Raw genomic sequence first — 19669 nt, forward strand, 5'->3', positions numbered from 1 at the left:
TCTTGTCCCATCGATTTAGGATTGCTAGTGTTAGTAGTGAGACCATCTGTGGTTGCGCTCGATATCGTTTGGGCACTAACGTAGTGTGGGTGAATTGCTGCAGCTTGATCAGAGACAACTGACGGTGAGGTTTTTTTCCATATCTCTGCAGTCTCTGGGAATCCCCTGCAACACGGTAACCCTGTTCCGCTTTGTGAGTGACAGCAGCGGCGGTCTCATATACAGACCGGGTGGAGGTCTCCCGCAGATCATTGCCACAGGGCACTTGCAGTATATCAGCTTGTGGCTTTTCTGAAATTCTGGTCGCTGCGCTTATCAGGGGAAAGGTAGTATCTTGCATATCTCCGTCTGGTAAGCTATAAGTCTCCCCATGTGCGCCGAAACACTCCACAATGTCTCTAGAGAGGTCAGCATAGTTCTTGTCTATTAAATCACTCAGTTCTGAGAGCCATGCGAGCAGGGTGGTTTCTAGGTCTTGCATGATGAGAGTTGTGCAGGATTAATTTGCCCAATAGGATAGATCAGCACGATGGTCTGTAGTACCAGGGGGAGAGGAAAGATGGTGGATATGCTGGTTAGGCCTCTACTCCATAGTTGGTCCGAAAAAAAGAAGATATATCACCGATTTTCTCATAGCTCAATGCAGCCAGTAATGTGAGTTGGGAAAAATAAATATTTTAGGGGCAAAGTTGAAAAATCCCCTAGAATAGATAGAAAATTATTCATAAGTCTGCTGGAGCTGTAAAATATGCGACTGATCCAGCTAATGGCTTGGACACGCCCCGATACATTGTCTTTTTTCACTATCATTTGACTACTTGAGAGCTTCTTCAACATATTGATGCTAATTTATCAATACATCAAATCCACCCATTAAGTCTTTCACCCCTAGTTAAATTACATAAATTTCTATCTAAATTTCTAGAGAGATTTCTAAGATCTTGTTCTACTCTCTGGTAGAATAGTTCAATTATTGTCCCTCTACTCTGGATAGGGTAAAATCCAGAAGGTTTTTAGTTTCAGACATAGCTGTAAAGACTCTCTCTGAGGTTGTAACATATCTCAGCCTAATGTCACTATCCCTTTAAGAAATCCTTCTCTGACTGCTGCATTTGGGTAGTATACACATTCAGCTTGCTTGCCTGCCTGATTAATCATTCATGCACCTGATTACCTCAGCCTCTTTTTAAGCCTTCTCAGGTCTAATGTGCTTGGCATTAACATTGAAGTTGTGATCCTGAACAACAGAGGTCTGTGACTGTTTCCTGTATGAATTTACCAACTATTTCAACCTACAGCATTTTCTATTCCAATGCCTAAAATCATCAAATAGCAAGTATCCAAATAATTCCATTTTCTGTTTCCTGGACACTGCTACTTAACAAACTCAGAACTTTATTATAAATCAAGCATACTTTTGGTTATCATCACTCTCTAATTAAAACAGCATCTTACTCAGAACTTTATAACTATTTCTCTGCTACAAGTTGTCATTGCTGAAATATCCTGCTGCAAATATGTTAACATATTCTGAACTCTGCATCTATGTGTTCAATTAAAAGCTTTCATGTGATTCTTCAATATATGTTCAAACAGTAATTGATGCCTTAAACTTAACTTTCACCTGTGCTGCTCTGCTAATTACTGACATACAGCTCTTTATAATATGATATACTGTGAACCTGCAACAAACCAACGGCTAGATTTGGAGTTTTGTCGGTAACGACCCGAAAAACTAACGCCAGCTTTTTTCTGGCCGCACCATAAAAATAACTCTGGTATTGAGAGTCCACATAAAGGCTGCGTTAGGCTCCAAAAAAGGAGCGTAGAGCATTTTTAACGCAGCTTCAACTCTCAATACCAGAGTTGCTTACGGACGCGGCCAGCCTCAAAAACGTGCTCGTACACGATTCCCCCATAGGAAACAATGGGGCTGTTTGAGCTGAAAAAAAACCTAACACCTGCAAAAAAGCCGCGTTCAGCTCTTAACGCAGCCCCATTGTTTGCTATGGGGAAACACTTCCTACGTCTGCACCTAACACTCTAACATGTACCCCGAGTCTAAACACCCCTAACCTTACACTTATTAACCCCTAATCTGCCACCCCCGCTATCGCTGACCCCTGCATATTATTTTTAACCCCTAATCTGCCACTCAGTAAACCGCCGCTACTTACTTTATCCCTATGTACCCCTAATCTGCTGCCCCTAACACCGCCGACCCCTATATTATATTTATTAACCCCTAATCTGCCCCCCACAACGTCGCAGCCAGCTACCTACAATAATTAACCCCTAATCTGCCGACCGCAAAGCGCCGCCACCTACGTTATGCTTATGTACCCCTAATCTGCTGCCCCTAACACCGCCGACCCCTGTATTATATTTATTAACCCCTAATCTGCCCCCCACAATGTCGCCTCCACCTGCCTACACTTATTAACCCCTAATCTGCCGACCGGAGCTCACCGCTATTCTAATAAATGTATTAACCCCTAAAGCTAAGTCTAACCCTAACACTAACACCCCCCTAAGTTAAATATAATTTACATCTAACGAAATTAATTAACTCTTATTAAATAAATTATTCCTATTTAAAGATAAATACTTACCTGTAAAATAAATCCTAATATAGCTACAATATAAATTATAATTATATTATAGCTATTTTAGGATTAATATTTATTTTACAGGTAACTTTGTATTTATTTTAACCAGGTACAATAGCTATTAAATAGTTAAGAACTATTTAATAGCTAAAATAGTTAAAATAATTACAAAATTACCTGTAAAATAAATACTAACCTAAGTTACAATTAAACCTAACACTACACTATCAATAAATTAATTAAATAAACTACCTACAATTACCTACAATTAACCTAACACTACACTATCAATAAATTAATTAAATACAATTCCTACAAATAAATACAATTAAATAAACTAGCTAAAGTACAAAAAATAAAAAAGAACTAAGTTACAAAAAATAAAAAAATATTTACAAACATAAGAAAAATATTACAACAATTTTAAACTAATTACACCTACTCTAAGCCCCCTAATAAAACAACAAAGCCCCCCAAAATAAAAAATGCCCTACCCTATTCTAAATTACTAAAGTTAAAAGCTCTTTTACCTTACCAGCCCTGAACAGGGCCCTTTGCGGGGCATGCCCCAAGAAGTTCAGCTCTTTTGCCTGTAAAAAAAAAACATACAATACCCCCCCCCAACATTACAACCCACCACCCACATACCCCTAATCTAACCCAAACCCCCCTTAAATAAACCTAACACTAAGCCCCTGAAGATCATCCTACCTTGTCTTCACCTCACCGGGTATCTCCGATCCGTCCTGGCTCCGATATCTTCATCCAACCCAAGCGGGGGCTAGACATCCACTGAAGAAGTCCAGAAGAGGGTCCAAAGTCTTCATCCTATCCGGGAAGAAGAGGCGATCCGGACCGGCAACCATCTTGATCCAAGCGGCATCTTCTATCTTCATCCGATGACGACCGGCTCCATCCTGAAGACCTCCACCGCGGACCCATCTTCTTCCGGCGACGTCCAACTGAAGAATGACGGTTCCTTTAAGGGACGTCATCCAAGATGGCGTCCCTCGAATTCCGATTGGCTGATAGGATTCTATCAGCCAATCGGAATTAAGGTAGGAATATTCTGATTGGCTGATGGAATCAGCCAATCAGAATCAAGTTCAATCCGATTGGCTGATCCAATCAGCCAATCAGATTGAGCTCGCATTCTATTGGCTGTTCCGATCGATTTATTTTTTGTACTTTAGCTAGTTTATTTAATTGTATTTATTTGTAGGAATTGTATTTAATTAATTTATTGATAGTGTAGTGTTAGGTTAATTGTAGGTAATTGTAGGTAGTTTATTTAATTAATTTATTGATAGTGTAGTGTTAGGTTTAATTGTAACTTAGGTTAGTATTTATTTTACAGGTAATTTTGTAATTATTTTAACTATTTTAGCTATTAAATAGTTCTTAACTATTTAATAGCTATTGTACCTGGTTAAAATAAATACAAAGTTACCTGTAAAATAAATATTAATCCTAAAATAGCTTTAATATAATTATAATTTATATTGTAGCTATATTAGGATTTATTTTACAGGTAAGTATTTATCTTTAAATAGGAATAATTTATTTAATAAGAGTTAATTAATTTCGTTAGATGTAAATTATATTTAACTTAGGGGGGTGTTAGTGTTAGGGTTAGACTTAGCTTTAGGGGTTAATACATTTATTAGAGTAGCGGTGAGCTCCGGTCAGCAGATTAGGGGTTAATAATTGAAGTTAGGTGTCGGCGATGTTAGGGAGGGCAGATTAGGGGTTAATACTATTTATTATAGGGTTAGTGATGCGGATTAGGGGTTAATAACTTTATTATAGTAGCGCTCAGGTCCACTCGGCAGATTAGGGGTTAATAAGTGTAGGCAGATGGAGGCGACGTTGAGGGGGGCAGATTAGGGGTTAATAAATATAATACAGGGGTCGGCGGTGTTAGGGGGAGCAGATTAGGGGTACATAAGGATAACGTAGGTGGCGGTCGGCAGATTAGGGGTTAAAAAAATGTATTCGAGTGTCGGCGATGTGGGAGGACCTCGGTTAAGGGGTACATAGGTAGTTTATGGGTGTTAGTGTACTTTAGAGTACAGTAGTTAAGAGCTTTAGAAACCGGCGTTAGCTCAGAAAGCTCTTAACTACTGACTTTTTTCCTGCGGCTGGAGTTTTGTCGTTAGATGTATAACGCTCACTTCAGAAACGACTCTAAATACCGGAGTTATAAAAATCCCATTGAAAAGATAGGATACGCAATTGACGTAAGGGGATCTGCGGTATGGAAAAGTCGCTGATGAAAAGTGAGCGTTAGACCCTATTTTGAGTGACTCCAAATACCGGCAGTAGCCTAAAACCAGCGTTAGGAGCCTCTAACGCTGGTTTTCACGGCTAACGCCAAACTCCAAATCTAGGTCCAAGTTTGCATCTAAATGCACAAACAGTAATTCATGCCTAAACTTGCAACTTGTCTAAGTACCTGTGCAGCTATGCTTAAACTCTGACATACAGCTTTATATAATATTATGTACTGTGAACCTGCAACAAACCTTAGTTTGCATCTAAGTGTAAATCTTTTACTAGATTACTCTGAAGCCTGAACATTCCACATTGCTATATTTTTTCTCTCATTGAATCCTGCAGTTACTTCTATTAACTAACTATAAGTCACAGTGAAGTCAGAATATATTGTATACAAATGTTGCACTCTCCATTTATTCTACAATAACTTCTAGCAACTATGAATCACAGAATATCATCTATCCACGTCCAGGATACTCTTCCCCGGGTCAGGGGTCGGTGTCTTCAAATCCCTACCACTGCCCCGAGGGTCTGTGTCCTGAGCGCATGTACACCGGATCATGACAGAGGTGTAGCACCATAAAAGGCTAGCTCATTGAGGGTGACTAAATCACATCCTTCAGTGAAAGTAAAATCAGTACCTTGTGACACATCCCCATTGCTAGCATGTGTTCTGTTGTGGAATCAGCAAAATGTCTTTGTAATGTAAAATCTGTTATAGGAATAAAACTAAAGATCATAATTCCATACTTTTTGTTCACCACTAGAGAGAGGGTAATCTGATAAGGTGATAATGCTAATTATCTGTATTTCTTCTGTGGTTTTGCCATTTGCAGGGGGTAGCATTTGTGTTTGTCTCTCCCCCATCCCCCAGCTGAATCCTCACTCTTCTAGCTAACCTACTGTGATAATAAAAGAGAATTCCATCTATTCTGAGATCTGGATCTTGTTATTAATTTTTTTTTAATTTGTGATCTATCTTTTCTATTCCAGATTTAGAAATGATTCAACTCATAATTACAATCCCTCAGGTATTTAGAACATTTTACCTCAATAATAAACTTTTAGCCTTAAAGGGATACTTTTTATGATTCAGTTAGAACATGCAATTTTAAGCAACTTTCGAATGTACTGCTATTGTCAATTTCTCTTAATTCTCTTGGTATCTTTATTTGAAAAAGCAGGAATATAACCTTACGAGCCCCGTCCATTTTTGGCTCAGCACCCTGGATAGCCCTTGCTGATTGGGGGGGGGTAAATTTAGCCACCAATAAGCTGTGCCCAGGTGCTGAACCAAAGAGGGGCCGGCTCGTAAGATAAAAAAAACAAATAATTCTTGGCTGCCCTAGTCTAGTTTATAGCTCAATTTTAGTACCATATTACTATTAAAATATTTTGTGCAGTGCGTGTAGTCAGTCTTTTCATGTATGTTAACGTGTTTACACTTCCACCCTACATCAGATTTCTCAAAAACTGTACCATAACAAGTTTGCTGCTATGGTAAGTGCACCTGTAATATAAGATTATTTTTGTATGAATTTTTCTTTTAGTGAAGGAGTAAAAGTAGATATGTCTCATAAATTATATATAAGCTTCAACCAATCTTCCAGTTAAATTTGATATATTTATGAGTGGAGTTTGATATTTTTTAAGGAATTGTAATTTAAGTGCATTTCATTTGTGTATGGTAGGGATATCATAGGTATATTGCAAATAAAAAATTAATTTTCCTTAAAGGTTTACACACTGCAGCTTAAGTATTAATTGTTACACTTTTGATATCATATAGATTAATACAGATCAAGACAAGTAATTAAGAGGAACTTGTTTTAGATGGTCTTACCGCTAGTGGTATATTGATCTCGGAAGAGCAGGATGCAGATGTTAGGTGAGTATAGTGCAGATCCGAGTGATATGGAAGTAAGCAGAGGAAGCCTGTCAGCAGCGTGGAGAGACACACAGGAAGCGTGCAGCGCTGAGTATCCGGCACCTGGAGTGGTCTGTGTGGTGATGATGGTAGTCAGCAGAGGAAGCCTGTCAGCAGCATGGAGAGACACAAAGGAAGCGTGCAGTGCTGAGTATCCGGCACCTGGAGTGGTCTGTGTGGTGATGATGGTAGTCAGCGGAGGTAGCCTGCCAGCACTGGAGAGACACAAAGGAAGTGTGCCGTGCTGAGGATCCGGCATCTGGCAAGGTCTGTGTGGTGATGAACTTGAACACAGTGTGTTTGTCGGTTAGGTCTCAGGATGATGACCCTTCAACTTCAGGTAGGAAGGTGAGGAAGTTCTGTACAGCGGAATATGGCTGAACGGACACAACCAGTAAGACAATCCAAAAGGACTTGGATCACAATTCAAGCAGAGCTGAGTGAAGAGTCAAATTACTTCAATACCAAGCAATGCATATATCGGATACAGGCCTTAAATAGCGCATGATGGAAGGTAGTTCATGCCTCTTAAAGGGGAATACGTTACAGCTCCTTGTATCCACCTCTTAGCCAATAGTCATGCGGCCCAGCTGCCATTATGCCGGATAGCTAGCACGTTATTGACTAAGATCAGCTAACTGAAAAATTGGACGGCATACGCTGTGGGCAAATAAAGGAACTTTCAGCATGAAGTATTTTATACATGACTGAAAATCCCTTTTATTCGTTGCACTGGAAATTACTAGCATTTCAAAAATGATAGGATTTACCATCACTTTAACATAGAGATACATACATATACATGTCTAAATAAGTATATGTATGTGTGTGTATATATATATATATATATATATATATATATATACATATATATATATAGAAATATCCAGCAAAGTGCACTCCAGATCCTATATGTATCAGCCTTGGGTGCTTAAAGCCACAATAATAATACCATCAAAACAAGCAGCACTCCAAAGGTCTTATATCCATATGTCACCTTTATTAAGTGAACGTTTTCGGGCTACAAACAGCCCGTCCTCAAACTTACAAGGTTATGCAAACTTACCACCACGCTGTGTTATATCCACCACCAAGCAATGAAACTACGCTCTCCATGTTAGATGCGTCTCCCCTGCGAGTGACGTTATCGGCCGTGGCAACGTATCAGGGACTATAATCAAATGAACACATTAGACAAATAATCAATACACAAAAAAAACTAACATAGGCAATATGCATCCTAGTATAATATAGGACTAAGGAAAATGGCATCTAATACTGTTATGTAGTTCCTAGTGCCGTACCACACATGTCCCAGCGGTTACCATAGCAACCTTTATCAACAATGCAGCACATTCAATGCGGCATATGTGGAGGGCAACATAAGAACTACAAACATATTGGTTATAGCATACAGCAACCCAAAGGCATTAATACAATAGACAATCTATATATGCAAGGACAATAATAAGTATCACAACATAATAACAAAAGGCCAAATTTAATAATCGGCACTAGATAAAGAACGGCCCAGGTATTACCATATAGGTATAAAGCATAGGGGTCAAACAGTTGTGTCTGTCCAAACTATTATAGGTTGCTGCAATAATTTAGAATTAACTCTATTAATTAACTATATGCCATACCAAAAAATAAGAGAATTCAAAATGATATAAACCCTATATTAAAAATATATGATATAGAATAGAATGATTCAGGACTCTCAACAGAGGTATCCATTTTCAGCAGAGACTCATAAGAACACATGCCAGTCCAACTGGGTATTGAGTCCATAGGGAACCAGAGTATTCAACTCAAATGTCCATTTGGCTTCCCTTTGTAAGAGCATACGGTTCCTATCTCCTCCTCTTGACAATGGCGGTACATGGTCGATGATCGTGTATTTGAGATCCATAACATTATGCTTCATTTCCAAAAAATGTCTGGCTACTGGTTGTTCCGATGCCCCTTTCTTAATGGCTGTCTTAATAGCAGATCGATGATTTGCCATACGTGTACGTAGGTCATCAGTGGTCTTCCCTACATAATATAATCCACAAATACAGTGTAAGAGGTACACTATATGTGTAGTGGTACACGTCAGGTGGAATCTGTGTTTGTACATTTTGCGTTTGTGTGGATGAGTACAGCATGATCCAGTTATCAATCCTCCACAAGTAGTGCAACCAAGACATCAAAATACACCTGTTTTTTTGATGTCCAACCATGTAGATGTTTTGTAGCTTTGTACAGGGTCAGTGTTAATCAGTAAGTCCCGCAAGGACTACGACCTTCTGTAACCCACCCTGGGTGGTTGTGAGTTATACATAGGTAAGGATTTATCAGTATTAATGATCTTCCAATGCTTGTTTAAGATATCCATTAAGGGACCCTTATCCCCTGTAAAAGTAGTCACAAATTTCATTCTTCCATCTTCAATCTTAGGGTCTCTATCTGGAACTTGACAAATATTGTCACATTGTTCTTTCAACAATTTATGAGGATAACTCCTTGTTCTAAACCGCTGTACCATCTCTGTCAGTTGTAAGTCCCTGTTACAAATTTCCGAGTTGTTCCTACTCACTCTCAGCAATTGCGATTTCGGCAATGCTCTCTTCAATGCCGGAGGATGGCAACTGGTATAATGTAATAGGGAATTTCTGTCAGTTTCCTTTCTATACAATGTCGACTGGATTTTCCCATTTCCTTTATATAACCTAACATCCAGGAAATCGATTTGTGTTCTACTATACACCATTTTGAACTTCAGAGCTACATTAGCCTCATTCAATTGTTGAAACCAAGTCTCCAGGCCCTCCAAAGTACCAGACCAAATGAGAAACTCTTCAAAATGGGCCATAAACAAATTGGCATACGATGGGGCCATATTCGACCCCATCGCCGTCCCTTTCCTCTGTAGGTAAAAAGATTGTTCAAATCTGAAGAAATTGGTAGTCAGACAAAACTCTAGAAATTGAAGTAGGATCTCAGGAGGGGGTCCAATATAGGGATGTCTGCAGAGATGGAAAAAAACAGCTTGTAGTCCTTCTTCATGTGGGATTACAGTATATAGACTAGTCACATCTAGTGTGACTAGCCATATATCCTCGTCTAAATCCTCAAAATTCTGTAACATCTCAAGAAGTGCCATGGAATCTCTCAAATAAGATGGTGTATGGTATACAATAGGCTGTAGAAATGTATCTACAAACGTAGCAAGAGGTTGCTGTAACGAGCCTATAGAGGACACGATTGGTCTACACTAGATGTGACTAGTCTATATACTGTAATCCCACATGAAGAAGGACTACCAATTTCTTCAGATTTGAACAATCTTTTTACCTACAGAGGAAAGGGACGGCGATGGGGTCGAATATGGCCCCATTGTATGCCAATTTGTTTATGGCCCATTTTGAAGAGTTTGGTACGACATTGTTTCAGGTCAAAAACATCCGATTTTTTAAGAGGTATATAGATGACCTGTTTCTCATTTGGTCTGGTACTTTGGAGGGCCTGGAGACTTGGTTTCAACAATTGAATGAGGCTAATGTAGCTCTGAAGTTCAAAATGGTGTATAGTAGAACACAAATCGATTTCCTGGATGTTAGGTTATATAAAGGAAATGGGAAAATCCAGTCGACATTGTATAGAAAGGAAACTGACAGAAATTCCCTATTACATTATACCAGTTGCCATCCTCCGGCATTGAAGAGAGCATTGCCGAAATCGCAATTGCTGAGAGTGAGTAGGACTTACAACTGACAGAGATGGTACAGCGGTTTAGAACAAGGAGTTATCCTCATAAATTGTTGAAAGAACAATGTGACAATATTTGTCAAGTTCCAGATAGAGACCCTAAGATTGAAGATGGAAGAATGACATTTGTGACTACTTTTACAGGGGATAAGGGTCCCTTAATGGATATCTTAAAAAAGCATTGGAAGATCATTAATACTGATAAATCCTTACCTCTGTATAACTCACAACCACCCAGGGTGGGTTACAGAAGGTTGAAGTCCTTGCGGGACTTACTGATTAACACTGACCCTGTACAAAGCTACAAAACATCTACATGGTTGGACATCAAAAAACCAGGTGTATTTCGATGTCTTGGTTGCACTACTTGTGAAGGATTGATAACTGGATCATGCTTTACTCATCCACACAAACGCAAAATGTACAAACACAGATTCCGCCTGACGTGTACCACTACACATATAGGGCTCTATTTATCATTCATTTTAGAATTACGACTTTCAATTCTCCTATGAACTCGCCGCATCTCGCCCTTGCAAAGGCGCACATGTGCGCCAATATTTATCATTAAACCAGTAGTATTTTATCACTGATTTCCATTGTCGAGATGCGGCGGATTATTGATAAATCTCACAATTTTTTAAAATGCGCCTTATTTATCATTAAAACAGCTTTCAATGTAGATTATTTCGAGCCAATAATGTTAATATCTTTTTTTTTAATTTTATTTTTATCCTTTGTTTTTTAATAGCTAATATAATACTTTTCTAAATTTTTTAATCCATTTGAATATTATACTTTTTTTTATAAATTTTAAATCCATTTTAATATAATCTGCCTTGCATTACATCAATTTTACTTCCTCAATATTTAATTGAATTGACAAATATTCAATATTGTGTTTGTAAAATATTGATTTTTAAAATATATATATATATATATATGAATGTATATTTTTTTAGTTCATAGCTGACATGATCCAAGCCCCCTTGGCATGACCCACATGACTATTTCAAAAGTGTTTCTAGGGACAGTAAACTATTGCCATTGTACCTTTATTAATATTAATACAATTTTACATTTCTTTTCTGGTGAAATGCATTTTTTGTAAATAATCTTATTTTAAACTAAACATACATATGCCAATTTCATGGCTGCCTCTTATCACAGGCTTTTGAAATATCTTTTCAAAAGAGTTTGAAATTACACGTTGGCCATATAGATAACACTCTGTTAAGGCACTGGGGTTACTACACAATGCTAATGCAAGAGAATAGATAATAATCAGTGATAGTCATTTCATCAGTGAGCTGGAAGAAGTCCAAGGTAACCACAGATTAAAAAAAAAGTGTATTAATATAAATGAGTTGTTAATGCTAAACATTAAACTCAGAAATAAAGTGAATATCAATCTTTTGCAAACAATAAAAAAATATATTGTAGACTGTCCCTTATTCAATCTCATACATTGTTATATTGATTTCAGTGTTATGTTTATAATAATTTATAAGGACACCAATACACGGTTAAACATAAATATTTATTTTTTATCACAAAAATAAAAATTAAATTTGGTCACATTATGAAAAATCAAATTGTATTGTTACATTTTTTCTATTTTAAGGCGCATTTCATGCAAACTTGAATAGTTTTCTTTAAGTCCTTTTTCAGCTTTCTTTAATATCTCCAATAACTGTTTCTTGTTAATCAATATGTTTTGATCTTCAGGTACTGTATAAAATAAAGAATAAGGTTATGCTTATGTATTTTTAAATCCATATATAAACACATGTCTGATATACTCACCCCACTCATAATTAATGGTATCAGAGGAATCATTTGAACTATTTTCATCATGCACCTCTCTGTCCACCTCTTCTTCTTGCATCACTGTATAAAATGAAATTTTAGATTTTACTCCACTTGTATATATTAAAAATAATTCATTATCCTTTTTTTTTATTTCTCTCTCTCTCTATATCTATCTATCTATCTATCTATCTCTCTCTCTCTCTCTCTCTCTATATATATATATATATATATATATATATATATATATATATTTTGGTAGTACAATATTCTGTTATTACTAGAATTTTTCTAATATATTATTACTTACTATCTTCTAAATCGTCTTCCTGCACAAGCACTTGTTCTATTTCATAATCTTGTACCACTTCTTCTCTCTCCTCATTATTTCCGTCTCCATCTTGACGGTAATTCTCAACCTGAATTTCTGCATCATCTATGTATAACAAAACAATGGTTTATATTTCAAATAAAATTATTTTTTTATTATAAATGCAATAAAAAGTAATAAAATTAATTTAACCTTCCAAATTCGGATTCTGAAGTTCTTCTTCCTCATTTGACTCATTTTCAATAATAGGCCTTGCCCTACGTTGTTGCCTTCTTATTACTTAAACACAAAAAATGTTCATTTTATTGCCAACATTGTATGGATCTATATATATATATATAAATTATTACAATTTATAAATACCTGGAATATCATTTCCCTCCCTGTCCATAAACACCCTTGGCAAGGGGTCAGATTCTCCACCAGAACTTGAGGAATTGTCATCAATTGGACAGAGATATCTCGGTGCTCTACGGTTTTTAACTATTTAAAAATGTAAACAAATTAGTTGCACTTTTCATATTATATAATGTAAAATCATATTTAATCTACAATTTAATAGAAAAGAAAAATTATTAATTTGTACATATCTTTTTGAAAAAGACTATTTTTCCAATGTTAGAAATAGATTAGATAATCTTTCTAAAATTTTATTTTATTTTATCTAATCGCCTTAATACTAGGATGTGCACAACATACTTTCACACATTCTTTTCTTTTACAAACATCAAAACAAAGTTGGCTTATAATTCAGTATAAATAGATAAAAGAAAGAATAAGACATATTATAAAAACCGTGTCATTCTTCAAGGGAGACAGTGTCTACTGTTGAATCCAAAGATTTACATCACTATCTCTTTTTAAACTTGTAAAGTAGAGAACCCAAACAATGTAAGTTAATTAACTTTAGAAACAACACTCAAGATAACTGTGAAAGTAAAATTCTATTAAAATATGTTAGCCATCAGAATTAATGTGGATTAGGAAAAGTGAGACATCTATGACTGACTCACCTTTCAATGAGGTTAGATCCCACTTCAGATATTTAGGCATTAATGTCTCTCTCAACCCACGAGAATGGTATGATCTTAATATCTCTCCAGTTCTACTTAAGGTGAAGGAATACATGAAAAATTGGCAAAATTTCCCCCTCTCATTGACGGGCCGAATTGCTCTTTTCAAGATGGTCCTCCTTCCCAAGATCCTCTTCCCTCTACAGAATGTACCAGTAATCTTGAAAACTAAAGATTGGAAGAGCCTGTGTAGGGCCCTTCGGTACTTTCTGTGGAGATGCAAAAGGCCCCGAATTTCGATCCCTAGATTGCATCTGCCCAGGAGATACGGTGGTATGGCTTTGCCAGACCTTAGTAGCTACAGCTTGGTCTTCTTAGCTCGAACTGTGATAGATTGGCTATTAAATAAGAATTATTTCACGAATAACACCCTTGAATTGAACATACTATATCCTTACAAACCTACAGCGTTAATCCACTGCCCATCACACCTGATTCCCAAAGAAGTGAAACGTCTTAGTTCTATATATACAGTCTTACAAGCTTGGAGAAAATTAGGACATAAATTAAACATAGACCTATCTACTCCGAGATTTCAAGGACTATGCGGTAACCCGGAATTTCAAAGAGGCACCCAATCGCAGGTCTTTCAGAGATGGAATAGCCTCGGACTGACTTATCTCACACAATTTATAAATCAGGAGGCCGGTCTAATTAAAACTTTTGAGACCTTAAAACAGGAATTTGAACTAAGCAACAAAGACTTCTTTGCGTACCTACAGGCTAGGCATTATCTCTTTTCGCTTATTAGTAAATATGGCTGGTCCTGGTCTTGGGGGAAATTAGATAACTGGCCTATTCTGGTCAAAAATAATATATTCTCTATCTCAACTTGGTACAATCTGTTGGTCAGCCAGAAAGGTGAATCTAATCTGGAGTATATAGCGCAAAAATGGAATTTACTATCGCAAGAGCTAGACATAGACCCCAACCAGGTTGAAGAATCTATAGTCACTATAACACAAACTACTTTGTCTGCTAGCTGGAGGGAATCACATGTTAAGCTATTATATAGAACCTATTATACCCCTCTTAAGGGATTTAAATGGCATAATTTCAATTTCAATATATGTCCAAAATGTTCCCTTCCAGCGGCGGACTTAGTTCATATGATTTGGACCTGTCCTAGATTAATGCAGTTTTGGAGAAAATTAGAATTTTGGCTTATTAGGGTGCTGAAAATCTCGCCTTTCTCTCTCTCCCTGGCAGAAGTAATTTTTTTTGTTGAAACCCCGTCCACTCATAACTCTAAAAAAATAATAAACATGACAATTCTGGCTGCAAGGAATTTAATTTTCAATAAATGGCGAAACATCTCAATCCCGAGTATATCAGAAGTCAAAAATTACATGAAAAAGCAATGTCTCATCGAGCAGCTGGACATAACTCTGACTTCCGAAAGAGACATAACTCTCTTTTTTCAGAAATGGTCTAGATTCATCAAAATCTTCCCTCAGAAAGAAATAGACATCTTAATATACCCCCTTAGAAATACAGAGACAGTATTATTAGGATGTTGGTAAGGAAGGCTTTCCCTCTTCTTTTTTCTCCCCCTCTTTTTTTTTTTTTTTTTTTTTTTTTTTTTCTGTTTTTTCTCTCTATCTCTCCCTCTGCGCCGCCCCTCCCATCCTCCTCCTCCTGCAGAGGTCGGATGGATAACGGCTAAACTGAAACTTGATTTTCTCCTGAGAATTGTTGATTATTGTTTATGTTGTAAACTCAAAACTGAATAGGAATTAGTATAAAAGAGAAAAAGATTGGAGGTAGCGGATAAGACATCCGGATAGAGAGGAATTGTAATACTCTATCTGACATAGAAAGTTTAAGTTGTTTAGAACTGTATTTTTTTTCAGTTATGTCTGATTGGATAAGACTCTGTTGTGTTAAACGCTATATGTCTGGTTTGTACTGTATCTCTGAATTTGTGTTAATTATTTTACCTCCAATAAAAAAATATAAAAAAAAAAAAAAAAAAAAATATGTTAGCCAATCACAATAGACAAATGTACAGCCATAAATCACCAGACTCTGAGCATATCTAGAATTTCTTTTCTCTAAGTGATTTCTAGAGATACAATAAAATTATATAACACAATTAAATTTGATAGTTTTATAAAATAAATGTGTTTTCCAATGCACATGTTATGAAATTGATAAAAATACAAATGTTATACATACATTTCTGAGTAACATACATTGTAAAAATTAAATCTGGATTATGTCAAAGTCTTACATTTGCGCAGGTAACAACGGATAAGTGTCCTCAATTTAGATTGTCTCCTGTACAAATCATTGTAGCGTTTTAGGCATTGCTTTCTTGTCCTCCTCTGTCCAGATATACGCCTCACTCTTCTTACCATTTCACAGAGAATATTATTTCTCCTATCCTGGTCCAAGGTGTAAATTCCCCTTCTTTTTTTTGTAAATATTTTTCCATTGTATATGAAATTATCAATAGTTCACCTATCGAGAATTTCCTAGATCTTGCCATCTTGCTGTGCTGATTTCTATTTCTAGGGTGTAGCCAAGTAACGGAACTAATTTCTATATAAAAATGGGCAATTACAAGTAATAAAATAATCCAATATTTTAAATCAATATTGATATAGATTGTTATTTGTATAAGTTTCAATCTATGTTTCAATATGTATTATAAACTTTTATTAACTTTTAGTTACATCCTAAGCTTTATAATCTTTATTGTATCAATTGTCTCTAATAGTATCTAAGCAAACCTTAACTTTTTACCGTATTGCAACAAATGTATTTTTTTATGCTAGTATCCATCAAATATAACAATTGTTACTTTAACAGACAAAACTAACATGTAATAAGAATTTATATAAATATTATTCAAATTACAATATTTACACTTAACCAAACACATGACCGTTATTCATTTTAATTTTTTTTTTATTTATAAATACTAATGCGACATAGGGATCTTTCCAGAAAAATAAAGTTCACGCCCTTTTCTCGCAACCTTTATGCACAAATTCTTTAAATTAGATTGTAACTTAAATTTAAGTTTAGTTAAATTGTGGATACCATTTTGCGCACTTTAACTACTCATTTTTAAGATGGCATCATTGCAAGCAGGAAAGACAAAAAGTGGGAGAAGTGTGATGTTCACCCATCGTCAAAATTGTATTTTGGTGGAACAAGTGGTGGAACATTATGAGGAGATAATCGGCTACCAGGCAAGAACTGTTAACCCACAGAGAAAGCGGGCAATATGGACCCAAATCAGCGCATCTGTGTCTTCAGAAGGTAGCTTTCCGAAGGATGTAAGGGCATGTCGTCAGAGGGTTAACGACATTAGAAAGAACATAAAAAAAAAGGTATGCCAAGCAAAACAATCGGCTAAAGCAACAGGTGGAGGACCAGGATACAGGGCGGAATTGACTGATTTCGAACAAATTCTCTATGCCAGGATGGGGGATGCAGTTGTGGTCGGCCTGGATGTTCCTGGAGACACAATGGACTTTAGAGGTAAAATGTTTTTTTTATTATTTCTTTTTTTTTTTTTTTTGGGTGGTGTTCTTACATTTGTAGGTATATTGTTAATTGATAAATTTTTATTTATATTTAAGAACAACATGAGGATGTCTGTGGGGAAGAGGAGGTAAATGCACAGGAGGACCAACCTTTTGTCCATGAAACCACGTCTCAGGAACCTCAAGCTTCAACTTCCCAAACAAATAGAGATCGAGAAGAAAGCGCATGTAAGCAATATAAAAAATAAATTATATGTGTATATCATATCGTTAGTTTGTCAGAGGCTTTTCAAAAAAGTGCTGTTGAGATAAAAAGATGGATAACACAGGAGGGAAGAGAGATAGAAAGGAGGGGATAGAGATAGAAGGTGAGAGAGATAGAGATCTCAAAAGCGAGGTGTGGGTGATGGAGAGAAAAAGAAAATGGTAGATAGAGAGAAAAAAGAGACTTTGCAGTGTTTGGAGATCGAGATCGCAAAACATAGGGTTAGAGGGGTGGGTGATGTATAGAGCTATGGGTGTGACTACTGTAATACCATAAATTGCCCTTTTGAACGGGCATAATGAAAAGCAATATTAAGCACAAATAAATAACCAAACAAAATATATATTCTTAACATAATTATATAAATATAATGAACCTTGTAACGGAATTTAATTTGTAATCAAGCAAACAATGTTTGTATGGGTATTGAAATTCTTCGATGTTTAAAATATTTTTAAATGAACGCATGTGTACATTGAAATCTCAAAAATTGAAAATATAGTTTGTTAACCCTTTTATTTCTCAACAGGTGTTAGAGCATTGCTTCAAACTATGCAAGATAGTTCAATTGCATTATATGATGGTATGTATGGAAATGGTAAATTTTAAAGGTTAGATATGGTTGTTTTTATTTTATTTAATTTGTTTTTTAATTTTATTTTTGTTTTTGAAGAAGAACAGGTCGAATTGACACTGCAACCACTAGTCGAGGACACCATCAATCAAGACGATGATGATGATGATGATGAGACACAAATACATGGTCACACACAGGAGGGACCAACACCACCTGATTTAAATACACCTGCTGCAAGTCCAATGGTCAACGAATCTGACATTGATGAAACAGCAGAAGAAGTCAGACAACCTCCAATCACAGAGCGAATAAATGACATACAGGCACTGACAGATATGGCATCCTCATTTAGACAGGAACAAAGTGCTTTTTTTAAGGAACTCATTGAATTACAGAAACAAAGGAACAATATTCTGAAACGTGATTCAGAAATAAAAAGTGAATATTATAAATTTTTTTTAGAAATTATGAATCGGAGATCTCAGAATTGATACACAGAATCCAAAAAATTAAGTGTATATATTTTCTGGTTTTTAAATTTTGTTGTGATTTACATTTATTTTCGCTTTGTTTGTTTTAAAGTTTGTATTATTCATATTTATATATAGTTTGTTTTGGTTATATTTTCATTAAAGATATTTATCCCTTAATAAAAGAAACATTTTTGATAAATAAGCAAAAGTTTTATTTTTTCAAATGGGTGGAGTTAACTTCAATATCAAAGAATTGTGTACATTTCTTATAAAAGAATTCAAACTCTGGGTGATGACATGTATTCTGAAAAAAAAAAAAAGAAATATTAGTAATTCAAATACATAAAATTTAATAAAATAATACACAATTCTAAATAGTTTGCAATAATACTTACATGAAAAATATCTTTCAATAATTTCCAATCTATTTTGTACACCTGCCCTTGTAGTGTGTCTGCCTATAATTTCTTGAGGGATATAAGTGTCATCTGTGGGATCATTGGGACACTCCTCCTCTAAATTGCCTTGGGAAATTGCAATGTTGTGCAACATGCATGCAACTAGAATTATATCATTACATTTTTCAGGCGAATATTGAAGTGCTCCTCCAGACCTATCCAAAACTCTGAAACGCATTTTTAAAACCCCAAAAGTTCTTTCGATAGCACTTCTTGTGCTACAGTGGGATTCATTAAATTTAATTTCTCCTCTGGTATGTGGCATTGGGACAGGTGTCAACAGCCAAGTTCGGCACGGATAACCACTATCACCTATTTTTTAAAAAGAAAAATTGATTAGAGATTATAAATAATTTAAACATTACAATTAATCATAATTCATATATATATTTATGATATGTATAAAGTGCAAATCAGAAAAAAACTTCCAAAAAATACAGAGAACTGATTGCATTATAATTAGATTATATGGAAATAAGTTCATATTTACCTAATAGCCAACCGTGTGGCATGTTGCCCTGTTCAAAATCAGAAAATAGTGCAGATTGTTTTAGGATGTGGAAATCATGACATGATCCAGGAAACCCAGATCGAACAGCCCAAATTCTAAGGTTTGC

At 35.8% G+C, this 19669-nt stretch overlaps 1 long non-coding RNA gene across 1 annotated transcript; it reads right to left on the reverse strand.

The window, feature by feature from the left end:
• Positions 1-12771: 12771 nt before the first annotated feature.
• Positions 12772-13200, reverse strand: LOC128639652 (uncharacterized). Its single transcript, XR_008399240.1, has 3 exons — positions 13073-13200; positions 12902-12988; positions 12772-12814 (listed from the first exon to the last, which is right to left on the reverse strand). It is a non-coding gene; the product is annotated as an uncharacterized LOC128639652 (long non-coding RNA).
• Between the last annotated feature and the right edge of the window lie 6469 nt (positions 13201-19669).

Source organism: Bombina bombina, chromosome 1 (genome assembly GCF_027579735.1).
Source record: "Bombina bombina isolate aBomBom1 chromosome 1, aBomBom1.pri, whole genome shotgun sequence".
Lineage (NCBI taxonomy): Eukaryota > Metazoa > Chordata > Amphibia > Anura > Bombinatoridae > Bombina > Bombina bombina.